The sequence below is a fragment of the Lates calcarifer genome, unplaced genomic scaffold, assembly GCF_001640805.2.
Source record: "Lates calcarifer isolate ASB-BC8 unplaced genomic scaffold, TLL_Latcal_v3 _unitig_5078_quiver_3192, whole genome shotgun sequence".
In the NCBI taxonomy this organism is placed as follows: domain Eukaryota; kingdom Metazoa; phylum Chordata; class Actinopteri; family Centropomidae; genus Lates; species Lates calcarifer.
Genome location: NW_026117281.1, coordinates 1 through 22,714, shown reverse-complemented (window position 1 = coordinate 22,714; position 22,714 = coordinate 1). Strand labels below are relative to the sequence as shown.

General features: G+C 40.7%; 1 long non-coding RNA gene across 1 annotated transcript; it reads left to right on the top strand.

Annotated features, from left to right (window-relative positions):
• The first annotated feature begins 3,553 nt into the window (after positions 1-3,553).
• On the top strand, positions 3,554-4,628 carry LOC108873519 (uncharacterized). The gene is made up of 2 exons (XR_001959499.2): positions 3,554-3,670; positions 4,462-4,628. It is a non-coding gene; the product is annotated as an uncharacterized LOC108873519 (long non-coding RNA).
• The last annotated feature ends 18,086 nt before the right edge of the window (positions 4,629-22,714 follow it).

Here is a 22,714-nt window from a genome sequence, read left to right as displayed (position 1 = left end):
TTCATGACAGGCTGTTCAGATTTGTTCAGATTTAGGCGACACATCTTTAATATTAGATGGCAGTATGGGGCTTATAGACAGCTGAGAGAAAACCTAAAGAACAACGAATGTCTACTTCATGTCGATTTCAGTGAAAACTATTCCTGTAAATATTCTGAAGAGATTCAATCTGTCCATTTCGGAGGATCACACCAGCAAGCATCCCTACATACTGGAGTGCTGTACACTGCAGCTGAAAAAGTTACTTTCTGCTCCATCTCTCCATCCAGGCGGCATGATCCCCCTGCTATATGGGCCCACCTCGACCCAGTGTTAAACATGTTGAGGGAGAGATACCCACTAATCAGTCACCTCCATGTGTTCAGCGACGGCCCAGCTACAATATAAACAAAAGGGCAACTTTTATCTGCTCTCAAAAGAGCCTTTCAAGAAAGGCTTCAAAGACATCAGCTGGAACTTCTTTGAGGCAAGCCATGGAAAGGGGGCTCCAGATGGTGTTGGCACTACCCTTAAAAGGTCAGCTGACAAAATTGTCCGCCATGGAGGAGATATCCCCAATGCAGAAGCCATGTTCCACAAGTTGAGGAACTTGGGCACTTCAGTGGAACTTTTCCTTGTGAGAGAAGAAGATGTTGAGAGAAAAGTGCAGGAAATAATGGATGCACCCCTGCTTGTGCCTGTCAAAGGAACAATGAAAATTAACCAAGTCCTAAGTTTGTCTCCAGAGAGAATAAAATACAGGGACATAACATGTCTCTGCCAGGCAGACAAAGGTATATTGGACTGTGCATGCTATGGCCTGAAGGAAGTGAGACTGGGGAGAAGAGGCAAGCCTGAATTGCACTGAGGAAACATCATGACCAACAAAGTTACCAAAGAAAACATTGGTGAATGGTGCATTGTCAATTACGATGGTGATCCCTACCCTGGAATCATCTTGGAGGTTGAGGAAGATATAAAGGTGAAATGCATGTACCAGAATGGGACCAACAAGTTCTACTGGCCAAGTCCACGAGAGGACGTTTCCTGGTACACGATGAACAGATTGTGTGCCTGATGAAGGTGCCACAACCCTTGAATAAGAGGTCTGTCCAGCTGGAGAAGAAGCTGTGGGATTTCCTCAAAAACACTTGGGTTGCTGATATGTCACATAGTTTGTTGTTTCTGAAACACAGGGTTAAAGGTCAGAGACTAACAAATGTTCCTGATGTTTAGTTTGGGTGTGCACTACATTTGAAATTTAATGAGGACATGCATCTGTCTGTGTCTGTGTTGGGTGGTGGTGGGAGGTGGGTGCTGTTGTCGGGGTGTGTGTATTCCTTAATATTTTTTGTTTACTGGTTTGATGTCCACCCTGTTACTTCTCTGTCCACCCTGTTACCTGTCTGTTTTTGTATATTAATTAAATAAATACAATAACTATAGTGCATGTGTCTGTGGTTTTATGAAGGGAGTGAGTTAGCTAAATGAAATCACTTAAAATTGGGCCCAAATTCCATTGATATTCCTTTATAAAATAAAAGTAATGTGTTGAAATTACATTTTACCTTAAAATAGCACATATCTTCTTCCAATATAATACTTTTTTATAAATACTTTCTTAAAAAAACTTGCACAGTGAAGTAAGGGACATTTAAGCTATTATAAAATGTAAACTATCAGAATAACTGTGCATTCCCAGCACTATGAATAGAAATGAGAATGTCCAGTAACAGGGTGGACATTTGGCCACATCTGGTCAAAGTTATTACACCATAATATCATGAGCTCGACCAATATATTTTTTTCATAGTTTAAAAGGCCATCCTTCAGATGAAATGATAAAAACATGTAAAAAATTATATATATAAAAAATGTATATATTTTTGAAGTTACAAAGCTGAAATGGCACCGAATACTAGGAATGACTCACATTCTCATCCTGACACAGCCAGGTTTCAGTCAGACAGAATAGATCAAGATGGTGATCTGATATCAGATCATTAACTAGTACAGCTTTGGATGAGAGAGATCTGATATTGAGTAATCCACATTTAATTATTTTATTTTGCTGAACATTTGAGGTGGATGTGCTGATTTTTATTAGATTATTGTGACTAACTCCTCTTTTGTTGATCTTTGATTTAGTTAATTTAAATGGTCGGGGGCAGACACAGTCTCTATAGGGTAATGGGGGGGTGACTGCTCTAAAGGAGGCTCAGAGAAGCGTGTCAGACTGCAGCTCTGTCTCCTGGCCTGAACTCTGGATTGTCAGGGCTTTGGCTTCCTAATAAACTCTGTCAGATTTGTAGATATGAGAGATGCTCCATCAAAAGTGGGATGAATGCCGTGTCTCCTAACCAGACCAGGTCTCCCCCAGAAACTCTTCCAATGGTCTACAAAGCCCACATCGTTTTCTTCACACCACCTCGACAGCCAGTGGTTGAGTGAAGACATGCGGCTGTACATGTCATCACTGGAGAGATTGGGCAGGGGACCAGAGAAAACTACGGTGTCCGACATGGTCTTTGCAAATGTACACACCAAATCAATATTAATTTTAGTGACCTCTGACTGGCGTAGTCGGGTGTCATTAGCGCCGACGGGAATAACAATTTTATTGTATCTACGCTTATCCTTAGTCAGCAGCTTTAAATAAGACTCAATGTCGCCCGCTCTGGCCCGGGAATAAATTTAACTATGGTCGCTGGAGTCGCTATCTTCACGTTCCGCAAAATGGAGTCGCCAATCACCAGAGTTGGCTCCTTAGCAGGTGTGTCGCTGAGCGGGGAGTATCTGTTTGAAACGTGAACTGGGTGGTGGTCGGCAGTGGACTTCTGCTTACGACTACGTCTGTCCTTACGAACGGGTCACCCAGCTAGCCTGCTTTCCGGCTGCTCGGGAACTGCCGGGGAATGCTAACAGGAGCTATGCTAGGCTGCTCCGCACCGGCTACAGGGCTACAGGCTGTTTAGCACTAGCTGCTGAATTAGATTCCATGGTGCGGAGCCGGGACTCTAATTCACTAAGCCTCACCTCGAGTACAGAAAACAGACTACATTTATTACACATACCATTATCATTAAACGAGGCAGAGGAGTAACTGAACATCTGACACGCAGAGCAAAAGAAGGCAGGAGAGGGAGAAGGAGAGCGAGAGGCCATGGCCGAGAGTTCAGCTAAATCAGTAGCAGAAGATAGCGTGATAGCGATAAAGTAGCGCACAGAAGCGGAGAGTTGTGGGTGATTTAATAACTACTGTTACTGTGAATGTGCAGATTAAATTGGTGATAGAGTCAGAGATGTAATGTCGGTAGAGAGAAATTATCTAGTCTGAGACAGGCAAGAAACGATGATCACCAAACACCAATTGGAGGGACATTTTGGCCTATATCTGGGGAACTGAAAGTGTTATGGACTTGGGAGTGGGTGGCAGATGCCCTAATACAGCATTTTATTCTGATACATATACACTAACAAAAACATCATTGATCCTTGCATTAGGACCCCTCAGAGATGTGCATCTGCTTACAACTAAATTCAAACAAACTTCTGTTATCCTTTGTTTTTAAACAGAATAACAAGCCCTTGGCCAGGACCATTGCTGGCCTTCTGGCCAGGAGAAGACCAATGTAGGGGGTCCAGGCCCCAGCATGGAGGTCTTCAGACTCCCTGTGAGGGAGAGATGAAGGTGGGAGCTGCTGAAGGGACTGCTTGATGCGATGGATGAGGCTGCTGAAGCCAAACAGGACATTGTTGTCAGCTCACATGGTCACACAATTATTATTCTCTTTGTCTTTAAAGCGAATGGATGCTGATGGCATGGATGAGGGGAAAAGGAGGGGTGGAAATGAGGACAGTGGAAAGAGAATTTAAAAAATAAAAACATAGTTTGGATTGTGTTTTTTTACTGTTACAGTAATCATGATTATAACTGTGCTACTGTCATTCAACATTGTTTAAATATTCAAGGGCAATAATAATACTCTGCATAAATGATAAAGAAAACATCTTGTTTACATGACCTATGCAAAGCACTGGCAGTCATATCTTGCTGATGTCTTCAGAGCAGTCATTTGTGAGAGGAGGAAGTTGAAATGTTTTCATGCCACGGCCACTAGATGGCAGCAAGAGACTGCACATTAAGCCAGGATCAGTCACTTTGACACTTGATGATCTGTGATGTTCAATAATAGATGAAAGCTATAAATGAAGGTAAATGTCCTTGCATGCAAGTAATCTGGCACTCTGTGTCCCTATGAATTGATGTTCCACAACTTACTGTTCATGTAGCACTGACAACTTTATTGAACAAGTGTATGAGGTGGGGAAACACAGAGAATTACAGCACAGACAAAGTATCATTGAACATGTTTAAGAATGAAAAGTAATAAAAGTAAAAACTATCTACAGTTTGAACCTGAGTGTACATGAAAATAAAGACTATTTAAAGTTTCTTTGGCTGCTCTGTCCTCTCCACAGGTCAGGCTGTGGCTGCAGGCTGCTCTCTGATCTCCCTCTTTGGATGTGAACTACTGACCTCTGCCCTGTGTTTGTCAGCAGGCTGGAATCATAAACATCAATGTAGTACTGTCATGGTTAATGTCAGTGCAACTGTGATAGTGAATAAAGATGAATAACAAGAACAATACAGGCTGTTAAATATAATATGCTTACAACTTCATGTAGCCCACATCATTTGCCCCCAATGAGTGAAACGGCTCATTCTGGTACTGGCCAAATGGCACCACCAGCTTTCCCTGGCACAGCTGACGGGAAGGTGCTGGTTACCTTCCACTTGCAGGAGCTTCTCTGTGTGGGCCAGGGCAGTGGCCTGGTTCAGCTCCTGCAGAGGCCTGTGGAAGGCCATCTTTTTGTCCCAGTACAGACGGGCCTCTTTGGTAGCCCTATGGAACTCTTATTATATAATGATGTAATATACTCTTATAGTTTACTTACATTATTTTAATCCTTGGAATGTCTGGAATAGGGGCCATGTTACATATGCCCCCCTTCCTAAATCGATTTGATTGAATCGAATTAAATGAAACAGCGAAAAAATGAACGGAGTTTGAATGAATGAAGTTGCGGTAGATAACTTTACCTGTCAGGCTGAAGTCTTGTCCGGCTAAAATGCTGCTAGCCAAGGAAAGCAAAGGAAATTAGGAAACTGTTTCAATGCAAATGAATAAACTCGGTTGTTGTCTCCAAACTAGCTGTCACTGTGCCCACCTGTTATTTTTCTAATAGTTACATTTGCAATTTGCATATGGAGCCAGGATTGAGCGTCTACGGTGGAGACACGCGATTGGTCCATTTACGATGGCGTCCTAGACTGCGATTGCCATTACTGTAAGTACTGTAATGTTCATTACAATACTATTTTACTGGCTGTATAGGTTTATATGTGCATTTTCCCTTTGTAGAATTGAAAGACGACCAAAATGAGGGTGGAGGGACTCCTCTTTTCTCCCAACAAGAAGAAGCACTCATTGTTGACATGGTCTTTCAAAATAATGCCATCCGACTCCGTGAAATCCGGCAGAGAGTGATTGAAGACAATGTTAACTTTGATGGAATCAACAGTGTGTCTCTGTCAGCTATTGACCGTGTCCTCCAATGCAACAGACTTAGCATGAAGCAAGTGTACAGAGGACTGTTTGAGTGCAACTCTGTAAGAGTCAAACGTGTGAAAGTAAGTGTAGCCTTACTTTCAGCACTGATGCTTCCAGTACAATTCAATGCTCATAGGCTTACTGTTACTGTAGGCTAGTAGTTGCAGTTGCTATGTTCACAGTACTGTAAACTATACTGTAATGTCCATAAATCTGGAGTGAATATACTGTAAATACACTAGTCCCTGGCCTGTGTGGTGGCTATGTCACCCTCTGTGCAGCCAGTAAGTAACTTGGGGCTTCTCCACTGTCACTGTGGAGTCTAGTCAAAGCTGGGTTCGGCACACCGGACGGTTTTTTCCCCTGTGGCCTGGCAAGGGAAAATATTGCCTGTGACGTGGATGAAGTCCTCTGGCTGGACCCTGGACACAGACATGATGTTAGAGTATGAATCTTAGTCACTTTGATTGTGCAGTAATGTGCTTTTCATTTAGGTTTTTTTATGAAAGTGCTGAATGTAGATTGTAGACTATAATTTTTTGCTAAATGCATTTACAATAAACATTTTCTGTTAACTACATGCCCTGGGTGCTGTGTCCTAAATTATTTGATGTAGTGTCTAATGAATGTTCTGTGGTGAACATAGTTTTACTTGCTGTGTATAATCTGAACACATTGTTTGGTTTTGAACACATGATAACTGGTTTTGAGGTGATAGTTTGATTTTAGGGGTTTTGTAAATGTAGTTTGAATTTTTGGATTTGTGTTGAAGGTTTTGAGAAAATGGTGGAGGTTTCAAGAAATGTGTTTTAGCAAATAGAGACAAACTGTATTGGATGGGCCTGCATGCAATGCAAGGCACATCTATTGTTATCTTGTGCATTTAATCTTCTTCATCTTCTGTACAAATTTCTGTTCCCTACTCCTCCTAGGGCTTTTGACAAACCCCCACATATTACATATCAAAAACCCTCGATTGGGATAAGTGTGCTGTTACTTTTGGTGAAGGTATTAATAATATTTTTAAAGTTTTTAGGGTTTTTATGGGCAAAAAATCCCATTAATTTCTAATAAGAGCAGTTCTTTGAAGCTCTACAGCTCTGGCATACTTTGGCATAGAGACACCATTTAAACTTTAATCAAGTCCCAAGGACTTGAAGTTTTAGGTGTGTACACTGCATCCTCAGTAAAAGTTTCTATCCCAAAAACAAATCACAGTGTTGATCACCTCTCATTCACCTGATCTAACACCGTGTGACTGTTTCCTGTTTCCTGTTTCCTAAGATCAAATCTGTGCTCAAAGGAACATGATCAGAGTCTGTGTTAAAAAAACGACAGAGGTTCTGAGAAAACTGTCTGAAGACCTGCTGCACTTTGATCAGTGGACCTGAATGCAGCGATGTGTTGAAGGACGAAGACACTGAGAACAGTTCTGTTCAATGAAACTGGATCACAGCATCAGTCTGGTTTTTAACAGCAGCATCTAGTCTGAACTCTGGGCCTCAGTTGGTTCAGGGTCAGGGACAGTTCACAGTCAGGTGGTCTGACAGAGTCCAGGTTTTGATTATCAGGGAACTACAATGATCTGATTCCAGTTTCTGTGCAGCTGTAGTTGCAGAGTTCAGCCTGTAGGTGGCAGCATCAGACTGCAGATGTTTGTATAATAATAATAATAATAATAATAATCAAAGTGTTTTTATTGATGTTTCATATTTATACAACAACAAACATCCCATTCAGAAAGAGTGTTGCCCTGCAAAGTAAATCTAAGATGCTCTAATTTAAACTGTGCCATCACCCCTCTACCCATTGTTTATGAGATGGTGGCGTTGCTTTTATCCAGTTAAATAAGATCAGGCCAACAATAAGATGAATGCTATCGCTTTCCTTTGAGTAACTGTTATGCTTCCCCTGGTGTCACCCCAAAGATGGCTGCCAGAGGACCGGGCTCTACATCCTTATTATAGATGGATGAGAAGGTTCTAAAATTTAGTCCAGAACTCTTTCAGCCTCGGCAAGACCAGAACATGTAACATATATTGGCTGGCACCTGTTTACATCTTGGGCACGTCGAAGAGAGAGAGAATAGCGAGAGAAGAACATAGCATAACACAGGTTCCTTATAAAACGTAAAGTGATGCCAATAATACAGCAGTAGTAATGATAGTAGTGATAATTAAAGTATTAACTGCTAACACATGGGGCGGCTGTGGCTCAGGAGGTAGAGCGGGTCACCCACTAATCGGAAGGTCAAGGTTCGATCCCCGGCTCCTCCAGTCCGTGCCGAAGTATCCTTGGGCAAGATACTGAACCCCACCCACACATTCACGAATGTGTTAGAGCGCTTTGTTATAGTGCAAGCGCTGTGGATGTGTGTGTGAATGGTGAATGTGATGGGTAGTGTAAAGTGCTTTGAGTGGTCGATACGACTAGAAAAGCGCTATATAAGTACCAGTCCATTTACCATTTAACACAGCAATAATACAACTAATAGCAGTATAAGTAATTTCTAATTCTAGCAGCAGGTGTTGAGTGGAGTTGTAGGAGCAGCAGGAGACTTGTCATCACAGATCAGACTCTACAGCTCCAGAGGGAGAAATACCTGCAGAAAGAGACAGAAGAGGAGACAGAGACGGAAGAGCACAATACTACAGGAAAGGGGAGATATTGAGTTAGTAAACATGTTTATGGGATATGTATCCCATACTGTGGAGGGAGTGAGAGAGAGAAGCTCAGTGCATCATGGGAGATCTCCCGGCAGTCCTAGGCCTATAGCAGTGTAACTAAGGAATGGTTCAAGCCTGAGCCAACCCTAACTATAAGCTTTATCAAAGAGGAAAGTTTTAAGCCTACTCTTAAGGTACAGAGGGTGTCTGCCTCCCGGACCGAAACTGGGAGAAGGTTCCACAGTAGAGGAGCCTGATAACTGAAGGCTCTGCCTCCCATTCGACTCTTAGAAACTCTGGGAACCACCAGTAAACCAGCATTCTGGGAGCGCAGAGTCCTAGTGGGATTGTAGGGGACTATGAGATCTTTAAGTGTAAGATGGAGCCTGACCATTAAGGGCTTTGTAAGTGAGGAGGAGGATTTGAATTCTATTCTGGATTTGACTGGGAGCAATGTAGAGAAGCTAACACAGGAGAAATATGGTCTCTTTTCCTAGTTCCTGTCAGTAATCTGCTGCAGCATTTTGATCAGCTGCCAGAGTCTTTAAAGAATTGTTGGGGGCAGCCTGATAATAATGAATTACAGTAGTCCAGCCTAGAAGTAACAAATGCATAGACCAGTTTTTCTGCATCCTTTTGAGACAGAAAATGTCTAATTTTGGTGATATTACGCAGGTGAAAGAAGGCAGTCCTAGAAGTTTGTTTTACATGTGAGTTAAAGGACATATCCTGATCAAAGATAACTCCCAGATTCTTTACAGTGGAGCTGGGAGCCAGGGCAATGCCGTCTAATGGAACTACATCATTAGAAAATTTATTTATGATGTGTTCAGGACCAATTATAATGACTTCAGTTTTATCTGAGTTCAGGAGTAAAAAGTTGCTTGTCATCCAAGTTTTAATGTCCCTAAGACAAGCCTGGAGTTTGGCTAGATGAATTGGTTTCATCAGGCTCCATTGACAGATAAAGCTGTGGTATCATCTGCATAACAATGGAAATTTATGGAGTGTTTCCTGATAATATTGCGCAAGGGAAGCATATACAGAGTGAAGAGGATTGGTCCAAGCACTGACCCTTGTGGAACTCCATGTCTAACTTTTGTGTACATGGAGGAGTAGTTGTTAACATGTACAAACTGAAGCCTATCAGATAGATAGGACTTAAACCAGTTTAGTGCAATTCCTTTAATGCCAATAAAGTGCTCCAGTCTCTGTAAAAGGATGTGATGGTCAATTGTATCAAAAGCCAGCACTGAGATCTAACAAGACAAGTAGAGAAACAAGTCCGTTGTCTGATGCAATCAGGAGGTCGTTCGTAACTTTTACAAGTGGCTGTCTCTGTGCTGTGATACAACCTAAATCCTGACTGAAAAACCTCAAATAAACTATTATCCTGTAGAAAGTCGCACAACTGTTTGCAACTGCTTTCTCTAGAATTTTTGGAAAAAAAAGGGGAGGTTACATATTGGTCTGTAATTGGGCTAATACGTCTGGATCTAGAGCGGGGCTTTTTTTAGAAGAGGTTTAATTACAGCTGTTTTATACAACTGCGGCACATAACCTGTTACCAAGGACAGATTTAACATATCTAAAACAGGACTGCAAATTAAGGGCAGAGCTTCCGTAAGCAGCCTAGTTGGGATGGGGTCTAGGGGACAAGTTGAAGGTTTAGATGCCGAAATAATTGATGTGAGCTGGGGGAGGTCAATGGGAGAAAAGGAGTCAAGGTTAGGTTTTGCAGCTGAGTCTATGGATCCTGTGTTATGACATAAATCAGTACTGGTTGAAGGCAGGATGTGATTAATTTTGTCTCTAATAGTAGAAATTTTATCATTAAAGAAGTTCATAAAATAATTGCTGCTGAGGGTTATAGGGATGTGTGGATCTATAGAGCTGTGACTCTCTGTCAGCCTGGCTACAGTGCTGAAGAGAAACCTGGGGTTGTTCTTATTATCTTCTATTAATGACGAGTAATAAGTGCCTCTTGCATTACAGAGGGCTTTTTTATATCTTTTGACACTATCCTGCCAGGCTAACTGGGATTCTTCCAGTTTGGTGGAACGCCACACTCTTTCAAGCCTACGTGCTGTTTGTTTTAGTGAACGAGTTTGGGAGTTGAACCATGGAGCTTGCCTCTTCCTCTTTATTGTTTTCATTTTTAGGGGGGCGATGGAATCTAGAGTTATACGTAGTGAGTCTGCAACACAGTCTACAAGATGATCAAGCTGGGGAGGGAGTAGCTTCTGCAAAATTAAGATGAGGCACTGGACCTAAGTTAGTGGGAATCATTTCCTTGAATTTAGCTACTGTATTATCGGAAATATTTCTAGTCAGGATGTTTTTTGTGATTAAAAAGTGGTCTGATAGAACGGGATTCTGTGGGAAGACTGTTACATGTTCAATGTCAATACCATAAGCTAAAAACAAGGTCAAGAGTGTGACTGAAACAGTGAGTGGGTTTATTTACACACTGAGAGAAGCCAATACAGTCTAGTAATGAGGAAAAGCAGAGCTAAGGCTGTCATTGTTGACATCAACATGAATATTGAAGTCGCCTACAATAATAACTTTATCTGTTTTAAGAACCAAACTCAGAGCTATAATACAGCAGTAGTAATGATAGTAGTGATAATTAAAGTATTAACTGCTAACACATGGGGCGGTTGTGGCCTCAGGAGGTAGAGGCGGGTCACCCACTAATCGGAAGTCAGCGGTTCGATCCCCCGGCTCCTCCAGTCCGTGCCGAAGTATCCTTACCCTATAGAGACACAGGGTAATGGAGGGGTGACTGCTCTAAAGGAGGCACAGAGAAAGCGTGTAAGACTGCAGCTCTGTCTCCTGGCCTGAACTCTGGGTTGTCAGGGCTTTGGCTTCCTAATAAACTCCCTCCTAATAAACTGTCAGATTTCTAGATATGAAGAGATGCTCCATCAAAAAAAATGGTCTACAAAGGCCACATCGTTTTCTGGACAGCGGTTGAGGTGAAGACATGCAGCTATACGTGTCATCACTGGTCAGATTGGGCAGGGGACCAGAGAAAACTACGGTGTCCAACATGGTCTTTGCAAATGTACACACCAAATCAATATTAATTTTAGTGACCTCCGACTGGCGTAGTCGGGTGTCATTAGCACCGACGTGAATAACAATTTTATTGTATCTACGCTTATCCTTTGTCAGCAGCTTTAAATAAGACTCAATGTCGCCCGCTCTGGCCACGGGAATACATTTAACTATGGTTGCTGGAGTCACTATCTTCACGTTCCGCAAAATGGAGTCGCCAATCACCAGAGTTGGCTCCTTAGCAGGTGTGTCGCTGAGCGGGGAGTATCTGTTTGAAACGTGAACTGGGTGGTGGTCAGTCAACATCAGATATATCCAACTCTAACTCTTCCTCCCATTTCCTTTTTATGTAATCAGGGGATGGGGAGGCCGCCCTCTGGATATTCCACATAGAGCATGGAAACCATCCCTTTAAGAGTCAGATTCATGTCCAGTAGTGCATCAATCCCACTTTGTGGCAACTCGAGGGATGAGGAGAATGTCTTTTTCACAAAATCTTGAACCTGGAAGTATCTGAAGTAATTGGTTTGAGGGAATTATATACTCCTTCTCTAACTGAGCAGCAGACATGAATATACCAACTTAAGACCTAAACGCTGTTCCTCCAAGGGCCGGGGAAAACAAATGGTTGCCATAAACGGAAGTCGATAGGAGGGCACTTCCATTTCTAAAATCAGTTCTGAATTGGACCCAGATAGACAGAATCATGTACAACAGGGTTGTTTGTATGAAGGTGTTTGCTTAAGGGCAGAGAGGCACATACCAGAGAATGTAGGGACACCGGGCTGGGTGCATAATGTTCCATATGTACCCACACTGGAGTTTCATCATCATCTAACAGTGAGATCCAAACAGCAGCTTATGTTTATTAGCAGCAATGGCGATATCAATGGCGATATCAAAGAGTAAAGGTGACGGGAGCATCCCTGCCTTTTTCTCTGAAACAAAGGGAAAGGTTCTGATATTATGTTGTTTGTTCTTACCATAGATCATTACCTCAACCAACAAATGGAACTTAGGACCAAATCCAAATCTCTCGAGGGCTGTGAACAGGTAGCAATACTCTGTTCTATCAAAGGCTTTGTGGGCATCCAGGGAAATCACAGTCTCAGGCTCAGTGTTGTCCTCAGCAGTATACATCATGTTGAGAAGACGACAGAGATACTGGAAAGTTGTCTACCAGCAACAAACCCTGGTCTAATCAGGGTGTATTATCTTACTTATAACAGGCTCAATCCTAGCTGCCAGTATTCTATTATTAGTATTTCGGTATTTTCAGCTCATAACAACAAGATCCTGAATAAGGTAAAAATAATCAAATAAAATAATAAGAAATACCATAAAATGTAGGCAGCAGTAGCCCAGGGGAAACAATCAACCCTTAGACCTTGAAATAAAACAAACAGTAACACACACTGTAATCAAATATTACTTTGCCAATGTTGTCAGGTCTAGTCAACACTATCCTGTCTACATTAATCCTCCCATTTCAACAATGTAAGCATGTGTGAATTTCTACTTAGCCAAGTTCAAACCAGTCCATAGGCTTCACCCGGGCTCAGTTTCTTCTTGATGTATTCCACGACGTCCTTTGGGATCTCGAAGGTTTTCGTTTGTCCTCCTTCTGCCCTGATCACCAGGATTGTCAGGTATCACAGCCCATATCTGATCCCTGTGCAGGTCCGCAGGAGGCTTCTTGGGGTATGTTGTCAGCAGGTGTTGGATTAGCATTAGCCTTGCTAGCTGAGGGGGCCACGTTGCTAACCACCTGCGGCTTCTCTCCACCCGTCCGAGTCGGTCGAGAGGTGATTTTGCACTAAAAATGTACTCGTTCGCTTCAGAAACAAAACCTTATTAGTTCAGCCCCCAAACCGATAGAAATATTGTGATACTAAATAATTTTTGACTTCACATGGCTGTTCCTGATTGTTCTCCATCATCGTCTCTGGTTCACTGTTGGTTCCACGTCAGAACCAGAACCAGGACCTCAGTGAGGTCACTGGTTCAAATCAGTCTGGACTTCCTGTCAGCGTCTGTTTCATTTCCTGTTTCACCTGTTCACATGACAACGCCGCCACCTGCGGGCTGAACTGTTCATCACAGACCTCCACCCACTCACAAAATTCAACAGAATTAACCGTAGAGATTGTTGGGGTATGTGACCAAGATAATCATTAAGTGAAGTATGTGGCATTCAAGTTTTCATTTTCTCTAATTTCTCTATACAAACAGGACACTGAAGGAGAGGACATTCAGAGGGACATGGAGAAGACCGTGATGGGCATTTAATGTCATCAAAAAGGAGGGTGGAGGTAATGGACATGATGACATTGGAAATTTTGTTGAAGGTGTGATCATTCCAGACAGCACTGGATCTGCAGCTCAAGCTTGTGCAGTGACACTATTAAGAATTCATTCAAAAAGTGCTGATGTGAATGGATGGGGACAGGCTTTCTTCAGCCACACTTGTGAACACAGTAATCCTGCTTTGTTGTCTCTGTTGTTTTTCATTTCACAATGTAGAGTGAGGGAATATTCATCTGAAATGAAAATGACAACACTCAACAAACTTGTTCTATCATATCCACTCACCACTTTATCCAAAGAAAGTATTTGCAGTGTATTGTAATGTCTGGGTCAGGTCATCTGTGTTTCTTGTTTCCCACTCGTCGACAGTTGTGGCACTGTTTAGTTGCAGTTAAGGAATTTTGCTGGACTCTGCTTGTTTTTTGAACATTTGTCACTGGTTTGTTTTTTGAGTGATGGCACAGGTACATCTTGTTAAAAGACCAACTCAAGCAAGTCAAGCAACCCAAGAGCACCAAGCTACATTACAGGGAATTTTGTTGGAGAACTAAAATCTAATTGCATTCTCTCTGGTGTCCAATCAGGGGACAGGTTTACAAAATGTGTTTTCCATTTCAAAAAGCTCATTTGAGTGTGATCACAGATGCTTTTAACAGCTAAGGGTCAAAGTTTCTGTAATGGCAGACATCCCTTTTTTACCAGGCCAGCTATTCAGAGGACAGTCTCTTCATCCCCTGATTTGATTAGATTCATTAGATACAAAGACAACAGCTTTGATTACAAAAATGTATATACACAGTAAGAAATTTCAAAGGAGCCCTAAACAAATACAATGTCACAGAGTTATTATTACAAGCTGAAAGCAAGGCCAGTGGAGTAAGAAGAGCAGGCATTGTTCAGAGGCTGAACAATGTGAACATTTTTAGGCAACATAGATCACAGCTAAGAAGCTGAGATGATAACCTTAGAAGAGAGGGTGAGTGATTATCACAAACCCTACAGCAACCAAATATTCCAAAGAAGTTTTATGTCTCTGCAGTGCTGGTTTGCCAACAAATCAATTGTCCTTCAACTTAACCCATAATGGGTTCTAACTTTAATATCAGTGTTCTCCATTAATTACCCAGACTGTGGCAACCCCCCACAGTCTAATTTATCTTGCCATAGTCTCATTATGAACCAGAAATATTTGAAGACTTCTCATAACAACATTCAACATTAAGCATTGCTTCAGCAAGATATCTTTCAGATGACATGCACAGCCTTTGTGGAGACCAGGTCAGTCCAAACAGTATATTGGTGTGATGTCACACATAATTTTACAACAACAATGATAATCTGGTGACTCAGTCAAGGTTTAGTTCTGACTCTCAAACAATGAAAAATGGAAATCAAATTGATTGACACTGCCAACTGACAAAAGATAGGATTTCTGTTTATTTTCTGTAGCCAACTCCTAATTATCTGGCAGCAAAGCCAAAGCTCAGTTATATTCAGGGTTTTTTCTACATCGTCTATTTACTTGATCCAATCAACAGATCACATGATTTTTAGTTTGATACAGGAAGGTTTTTCACAACAACTCAACACTATTTACTAGCTACCTTTTGTATCTTCCCTTGTTTATTGTTGTAGAAATTGAATAGTCTAACTGTTGATCTGTTGAACTTGGAGGTCAGAGGACCACTGTCTGTCTGTCAGCTTTATACATTATTGTTTATATTACAACTCAAAACCACTTTCTCTCTAAAAGCTTCAGTTTTAGAAACAAATGAATCTTTCTGTTGTCTGTTTCTTGTCTGCTGTTTCTCTCTTTTTCCCTCAGTTCTTTCTTTCCTCCTCCTCACATGCTGCCACCTGTTGCTCAACTCGTTCTTCATCGCAGGTCTTTCTCTCTAACAGCTTGCTTTGATGAAAAATCATTTCCATCACCAATGTTGGCTTCGGACAAAATGTTCTGTGAATATTCTGCCAGGACGTTAGCTGTGGCTGGACGTATGTGTGTGTGTGGTGTGTGTGTGTGTGTGGAGGTTACTTATTAGCATGCAAATTGACACTTTATTAATCATTGTAAAGCACTTAGTATATTATCTACATATTCTACAGCTACTAGTCCATTAACTAAGAGTTTTCCCTCAGTAACCTCCTAATTACTGCTCATGATTGTAATTAAGTAAGTTGTTCATGAATCATGACCTTAATATGCTTTGCTCAGTATGGACCTTATAAGGTAGCAGTAACAGTAACTCCTTATTAACACTAAGAGAGGGTTTTCTGGTCTTACTACTACCTTATAAGATAACTTCCTTACCTATTATCATTTTATTACTGACTCCTTAATAATGACTAATAAGGAGCCAATATTCATGCAAATAAGCAAGTAGTTGATGGTGAATAAGTGTAGACTAATATAAAGTGTTAGTATGAATTCATATTAACTGTACAATCTTCATCTTCCTGCCATAAAATCCTGGAAGAGATGGATACAGGAAGTTCTGGACACTGGATGAGCAGGAAAATGAATAAACCTGGGTCAAAATAACCCAACCAGCTGTTCAGCAACCCAGCAATGTTTTTAGAGAAACACTCCAGCACTGTTTTACCTTTTCAAAGGTCCAGTATTGATAGTTTTTGACATTTGACATAGTTTTTTTCTGTGGTTTGATTTTTTAAAGTCTCCATAGCAACATAACAATCTTGTCATTTGAGAAAATGAACAAAAATACTGCTTATACAGGTGGTAAGGATATCAAATATCCTGAATGAAATATTTCAGTTCTTTCTTCTGTAGTTCATCATTGTGCAAGCAAAACAAGCTGCTGACTACTTTTAGAACATATGGGATGTTTAGCATATGATGCATTTGCCATCTACATCAAACACAAGTTGGCAGCACAGAAAGCTCCAGAGGAGAGGACTCTTTCTTAGTGAGTTAGGCAAAGCCACTGGTAATAACTCCCATACATTTAAACATGTTGGACTAATTTAAAATGCTAACTATGTCCTTGGCAAACAAAAAGAAAAACTTTTCTTTCCATCACCCTATTTTTCAGTTTGTGTTCTAATAATATGAAGGAATTTTCTAAAAGTCTATAACATAAGTTTAAAAGACTCAAAACATGTATTTCTGTAAATGGGTGATTCTTCTTCATTGTATCTGTTTCACAGGTTATATCCCTGCCTTGTTTGCTGCCATGCACGCTCTCTTTTGTCATACATTTAATACATATTTGAACATATACAGTAACACGTTTTCCATTTGAATTTGTATGTTGAACTTTGTATGAGAGCTCTATTGACAGGCTGACTTCTTGTCTTTTCCTTTGTCTCCATAAGTGTCACAGTATTTGTTTTTGAAAAGGAGCTCTGTTAGTCATGATATAATGTGTTATGTGGAAATTTGACACAGATTAAAACACAGAAAATCTACACCAACCAACCAAACAACCATCAAACCAAGGCTGTGGTATAACTGGCTGTATATTCAGACACAAAGACCAACAAATGAATTTTCTTTTTTAGGGATTTATTGAATTCACCTAAGGTTCATGTTTTTTTTAGTGTGGGAGGAAACCGGAGTGCCCGGAGAAAACCCACGCAAGCACCAGGAGAACATGTTAACTCCACACAGAAAGAAGAACTGAGACATCAAGAAGATGTCAGCATCTTCTTTCTGTGGGCTGCAGTGCTAATCACAGAGCCACAATGCTGCCCATGAAGGGTATGTGCTGTATGTTTGTGTGTGCATGTGTGGGTGCAGTTACAAACCTTGACCTTAACCTTAACCTTAACCTTAAGCTTCTCTCTGAGGCTCCAGAGCCTCCTTTGTCTCTTCATTTCTGGAATGAGCTTGTGACGGACGTCTTGTACCATCACACATCTGATCTCCTGTCCACCTTCCCAGGATACTAAGAGAAAGTCAGTGTCTTAATTATGAAGAAAAACCTCATTGCTGTTGTAGAATCAGTCCTGTATTTATTGCATGTTAATCTAAATATTTCTAGTTATTATTATTATTATTTCTCCATGTGTTCTAAGTTTAAAATAATATTTGAAACATTAACTAATCATGTTGAAAACGAATACAGTTTCTAGAAAGAGGAAGGATTAGAAGATAAAATATAAAGAAATGAAAGAAGTTAGTTGGTCTAGATACATGTAAAGCTAAACAACATTTGTCATCAGATTTGCTTTGGTCAAATTAGAAAATCTTACCTGGCCTCTTCTTCTGTGTCGGCTCTCCAAGTCACCTGAAGAAAGACACAACAGAGCATAAAGAAACAGATGGCTGGATAATAGATGAATGCAAATTCCCACTGAAGACAAGTGTTACTCAGTCCAGGCTCTGGTTAGGTGAGTGTTCTGTGGAGAAGCACTTAGTTCTAGAATGAATGCATCATAGCAGATGAATGGAAGGCTCATTATCATATAATAGAACCTTTCCCTTCTCTGTGAAACCACACACACACACACACACACATATAGTTGTACACCTATCTTTGTGGGGACCTGCCATAATGCATGATGCTGTCAGACCAACAAGTATAGTGAGAATAAATAATAAAGGTATATAATCAGAATAATTATTGTGTAGTGTGTAGTAATTTCTCATAGTTTAATTGAAAATCTACACAGTATACGCTCACTGATACAGCACCATGTAATGTATGTATTTAAAACATGTTGGTTGAATCAGATATGGAGTCAGTAAAAATGCCATGACCCCTTACCTTAAGAACATTACACCACGAGAGATGTTAGCTAGCTAGTGGTAACGTTACCTAGAAATGTTAAGCTAAAATGTGCAGTGGGACATTTTAAGATCCCAGATTGTATTTTGTACAGTACATTATTACCACAACTTAGAGTATTAGTGAAATATGGATTCTGTAACACTTGATATTACACTTATTCACCATTAACTAATTGCTTATTCACATGCATATTGGCTCTTTATTAGTCATTATTAAGCACTTATTATTCCCTGACTCTGCATGATCACATTCTACAGCTACTAGGCCATTAACTAAGACTTTCCCTCAATAACCTCTGTATTACTGCTTACTGACTTTAAGGAAGGAAGCTGTTGTACATGAATTCCTGCACAGATATGAATATTTTATTGGGCTGCTCAGGGGTCACTGCACGTCAGCCATGACAGCCACATAAATCAAGAGCCATATCAAGCAGGAAGATGTTCCTGAGGTGCAGCAGACTGTTAATGTGGAGGAACTGTGAGCCTGTCTGCTGGTGACACAAGCACACAACAGGAATGCAGATAATGGGCCTCATTTATTTTTTAAGATATGTATGTGTTTATTTCTGCATAACATGAATGAACTGAACAACATCCAACATCTCCAACTGGGAGCCATGACATCAGGCACTTTAAACCATGTAGAGCAGGTGAACTCTTATACAGCATTAAAGAAAAGTGTGCTGTGTCCACACAGTTCTGATTTTACTGTCACCCTCCTAAGACAGAATGACTCTGCTAGTCATAAAATCATAGCAGGGCAACCGCATGAGCCATCAGACTGTCTAAATATGTAAACCATTTATTCAGGGAGATGAAAGCAAACGTCAACAATATTATCCAAGACTGCACAGTAAATGCAGCTGATAATTAAGATTCCTCTCTCCACTGCAGTACAGCTCCATACCCAGCAAGAGATTACTGCAAACAGTGTCTGGTGGCCAAATGGTAAAGGCACATACCACATAACTACAATATTCATGCTTCCATTTCTGACTGAGGCACATTCTCCTCCTGCCCTTATTACCCATCTCTCCAAAGTTGTCAACTATTAAAACTAATGAAGACAAAATGCTCTAAAAGAATCTTTGGAAAATAAATTGGCTTCACATTAGGATGACATTAGGATGGGGATTCCTGCAGCCAACCAGCACCTGACTGCTGAGACTGGCTGTTCATAGGGAGTTCTACTCACTATGATTGGTCCACAGTTTCCATGCTCAGTGATTGATACAGCTTAATAGATTATTGATTCATACTCCTGTGACACAGCTTATTGTCATTTCAATGCAAAAGTCCACAGAGTTTGGCACCAAGCTATTTCAGTTGAATATTAGTATTGTTGTCATTTAGGGTGTTAATATTATTTGGCATTATTTTTTACACAGATTTAAAACCTTCATTTAGTAACTACAATAACTTTAATTAATCAGTATCCTCATTGAAATCAGGATCTCCTCTGCTCTCTCTTCTCGTCCTGACACCAAGAAATATTAATAATTAAACAAGAACAACGCATGTAAAAACGCATGTAGAACACAGGAGCTGCTGGAACTTGATTGGTTAGTTTGTTTGTGTTATTTTGTGAGACTTTTGCTTATGTGAAGGATCTTAATACTTCTTCACACTATAACACAAACTGCTTCCTGTTTCACCTGCAAAGAGGAAGATGCTGGTTTTCAGGAATACAGCGTCAGCAGCATCACCCTGCTATAAACATGCTAAACACTATGATACAGTAGATAACCTGTGTCCAAATGGGCCAGGAGAGAACCTGGTCCATTTGCCCTCATCTAATTTGTAACACCTGTTAAGTAGTTTATGGTATGGAAACTGCACACTGAGTCACTGAACTTCAATAAAAACAGCAACAGAAACAGGTCCACAGCAGCAAACACACAGTGTTAGTGAGAATGCAGAGCACAGCCTCCACAACAGAGAGCTGTTAGCATTAGGATCACACTTTAATGACCTGAGGCCTGGGGTTGATTTAGTGGAGCTTAAAGACTTTAGCTGATTAGAGTTCACAACAGAGAGAACTTTTGAATCTGTATTTCCTGCAGAGCAAATCCTCATTCTCACCGCCAGAGACCAAGTGCACAAGTAAAAAGCAGAGGGGTCGTCTTTCTGTTACGAGATAAAATGTCGAAATTTCAAGATGCAATTAAAGGTTCAGTTCAACCAAACCACAAAAAGAGAAAATGACCTATTGGCTTTCAATTGCAGTGACTTACAATAAAGTTATCATGAAGTCACATGGACCAACAGGTGTCTCACTCATTGGACAGTTTTGATGACATCACCCTGCATCATCAGTGCTACGTGGACCTACCATTTCACTGAACTGCATGTGTTAATTTATGCTCTCTGGTGTCATAAAGAGCACACCAATAATAACTGAAAGATGCGTTCAGCGTACAGTACTGAGTGTAGGTCACCTGGTCCTTGGACGTGCTAAGAACCCAATGAGATGAAACCCCGTAGTTTATTTGAATGTGACTAGAAAGGTTATTGTGGAGGCACCTTTAGACACACCAGCATGGATTCTAAAGTGACTTGAATGTGTTGTTAATGCACACTGTTGTCCCACAACATAACACAACTTACTACTATGAACATATGACACACTAACAGCAAATGATTTACACTTGAAAACATCCTAAGCTCACTGCAGAGCTCATTTCAGGCAAAAAGAAGAACCACAGAAAGACAGACTGGATAATGTCGAATGAACTGTATTTGCTTATTGGTATTTTAATGTGAGAAAGTTTTGTAGATTTCAGAATTCAGGAACATATTACAGCTTTAAAGCGGGGCATCAGCAAAAAGAGAAAAAAAGACACAAGTCATGTTGTAGAGAGATGAAGTGAAGCAGAAGCACTGATATATTTTCCTTGTAAATGCTCAATGGTGGAACAACAAGCCTTTCAACCGCTCGGCTTCAAAGTGCCCTCCAGTAAACACACCAAGCCTTTGTGCATACTGGATGTCTCTAAATGGATCTTCACATCCAAACTTGAGGCTGCTGAAAACTGGGTCTCCTCAGGTGACATTTGTTTAACACTAGAACAGAATCACAATATCATTTCATTCAACTTAGGAGATGATTTCACAAATATACCAAGTGTAATTATGGACAGTTTAGTGCAGATAACAGAGGATGGGGAAGAGCTGCTGCTGCCCTGCTCATATAAAGCTGAAGACAAACAAAGATAGAAAGATCTACAGCAGTAAGACAGAGCTTCTGCACCTGAGAATATCTGAGTTTCACAGCGTATTCCACAGCATATCTTAGCCATTCTGCAGACAGAATGAATCAATGCTTCAAATTAACAGCTCCAACCAATGAAAGAATGAAATAAAAGAAAGCCACTGCAGCAGCTAACTGTGCAACACAAACCACACCATATCTCTTCACAAGAAAATGTGAGGATTGTAATAAATACTTGTTTACAGCTTTTGCTCATTCTTTATGAGTGATATGTTAACATATTTATTTGCTTCCTCCACTTTTTCCTCTTCCTTCTGTTACTTGTGACTTAGCGCCACCCTTCAGCATTTATTCTTTTGGCTGCACTTTCATGCTCACAAGGGGATAAACCGTTTTTGTGAGCCCATGGTTTTTCCTCTAGCACTGGCCTCAGGTCAAACTTATGGGTTTAGCATGGCCTACACCTAGCCATCATCTATGTGAACATGCTACTGAACTTAACTGAAGACAGGCTTGGATTCTTTTGTCCAATGATTATTTACATCAGGTAAACAAATCCTAATGGGTTTTAGTCTGTGATAGGCAATAGATGGTCCTGCAGGTATATACAGTACAGCATTCTGGGGAGCTGAGGGAACAGGTGTGCAGGAAGCTGCTGCACCTCCTTATCTCTTTTCAGAGTTGATGATTTCACTAAGATTTAATGTGAATTAATGCATGTATAATCTCAACCCTTTCAAGCACAGTCAAGAAATAAACCTCTTTTTTTCTCAGGACAACCAGGGCTATCACAATATGTATGCTGAAATGATGTCACAGGAAGGGATTCATAGTTATATGACTATATAAACAAAAGAAAAAACTAAACGGGTGTACCCTGCCTCTCACCCAGTGTCAGCTGGGATAGGCTCCAGCCCCCTGCGACCCTTAGCGGTGCAACATGGGAAGTGGCTGATGGACATGTATATTTTCAGCAGTTTTGTAGCATAGGCCTAATTAATATAAAACTGTCGAATGATTGATTTAATTCTGGTTTGGAATAAAAGTGTAAAGCTAAACCTTCAGCTTTGTGACGTCTTGTTGCTAGGGAAATTAGCTAATATGCACTGATGTAGAA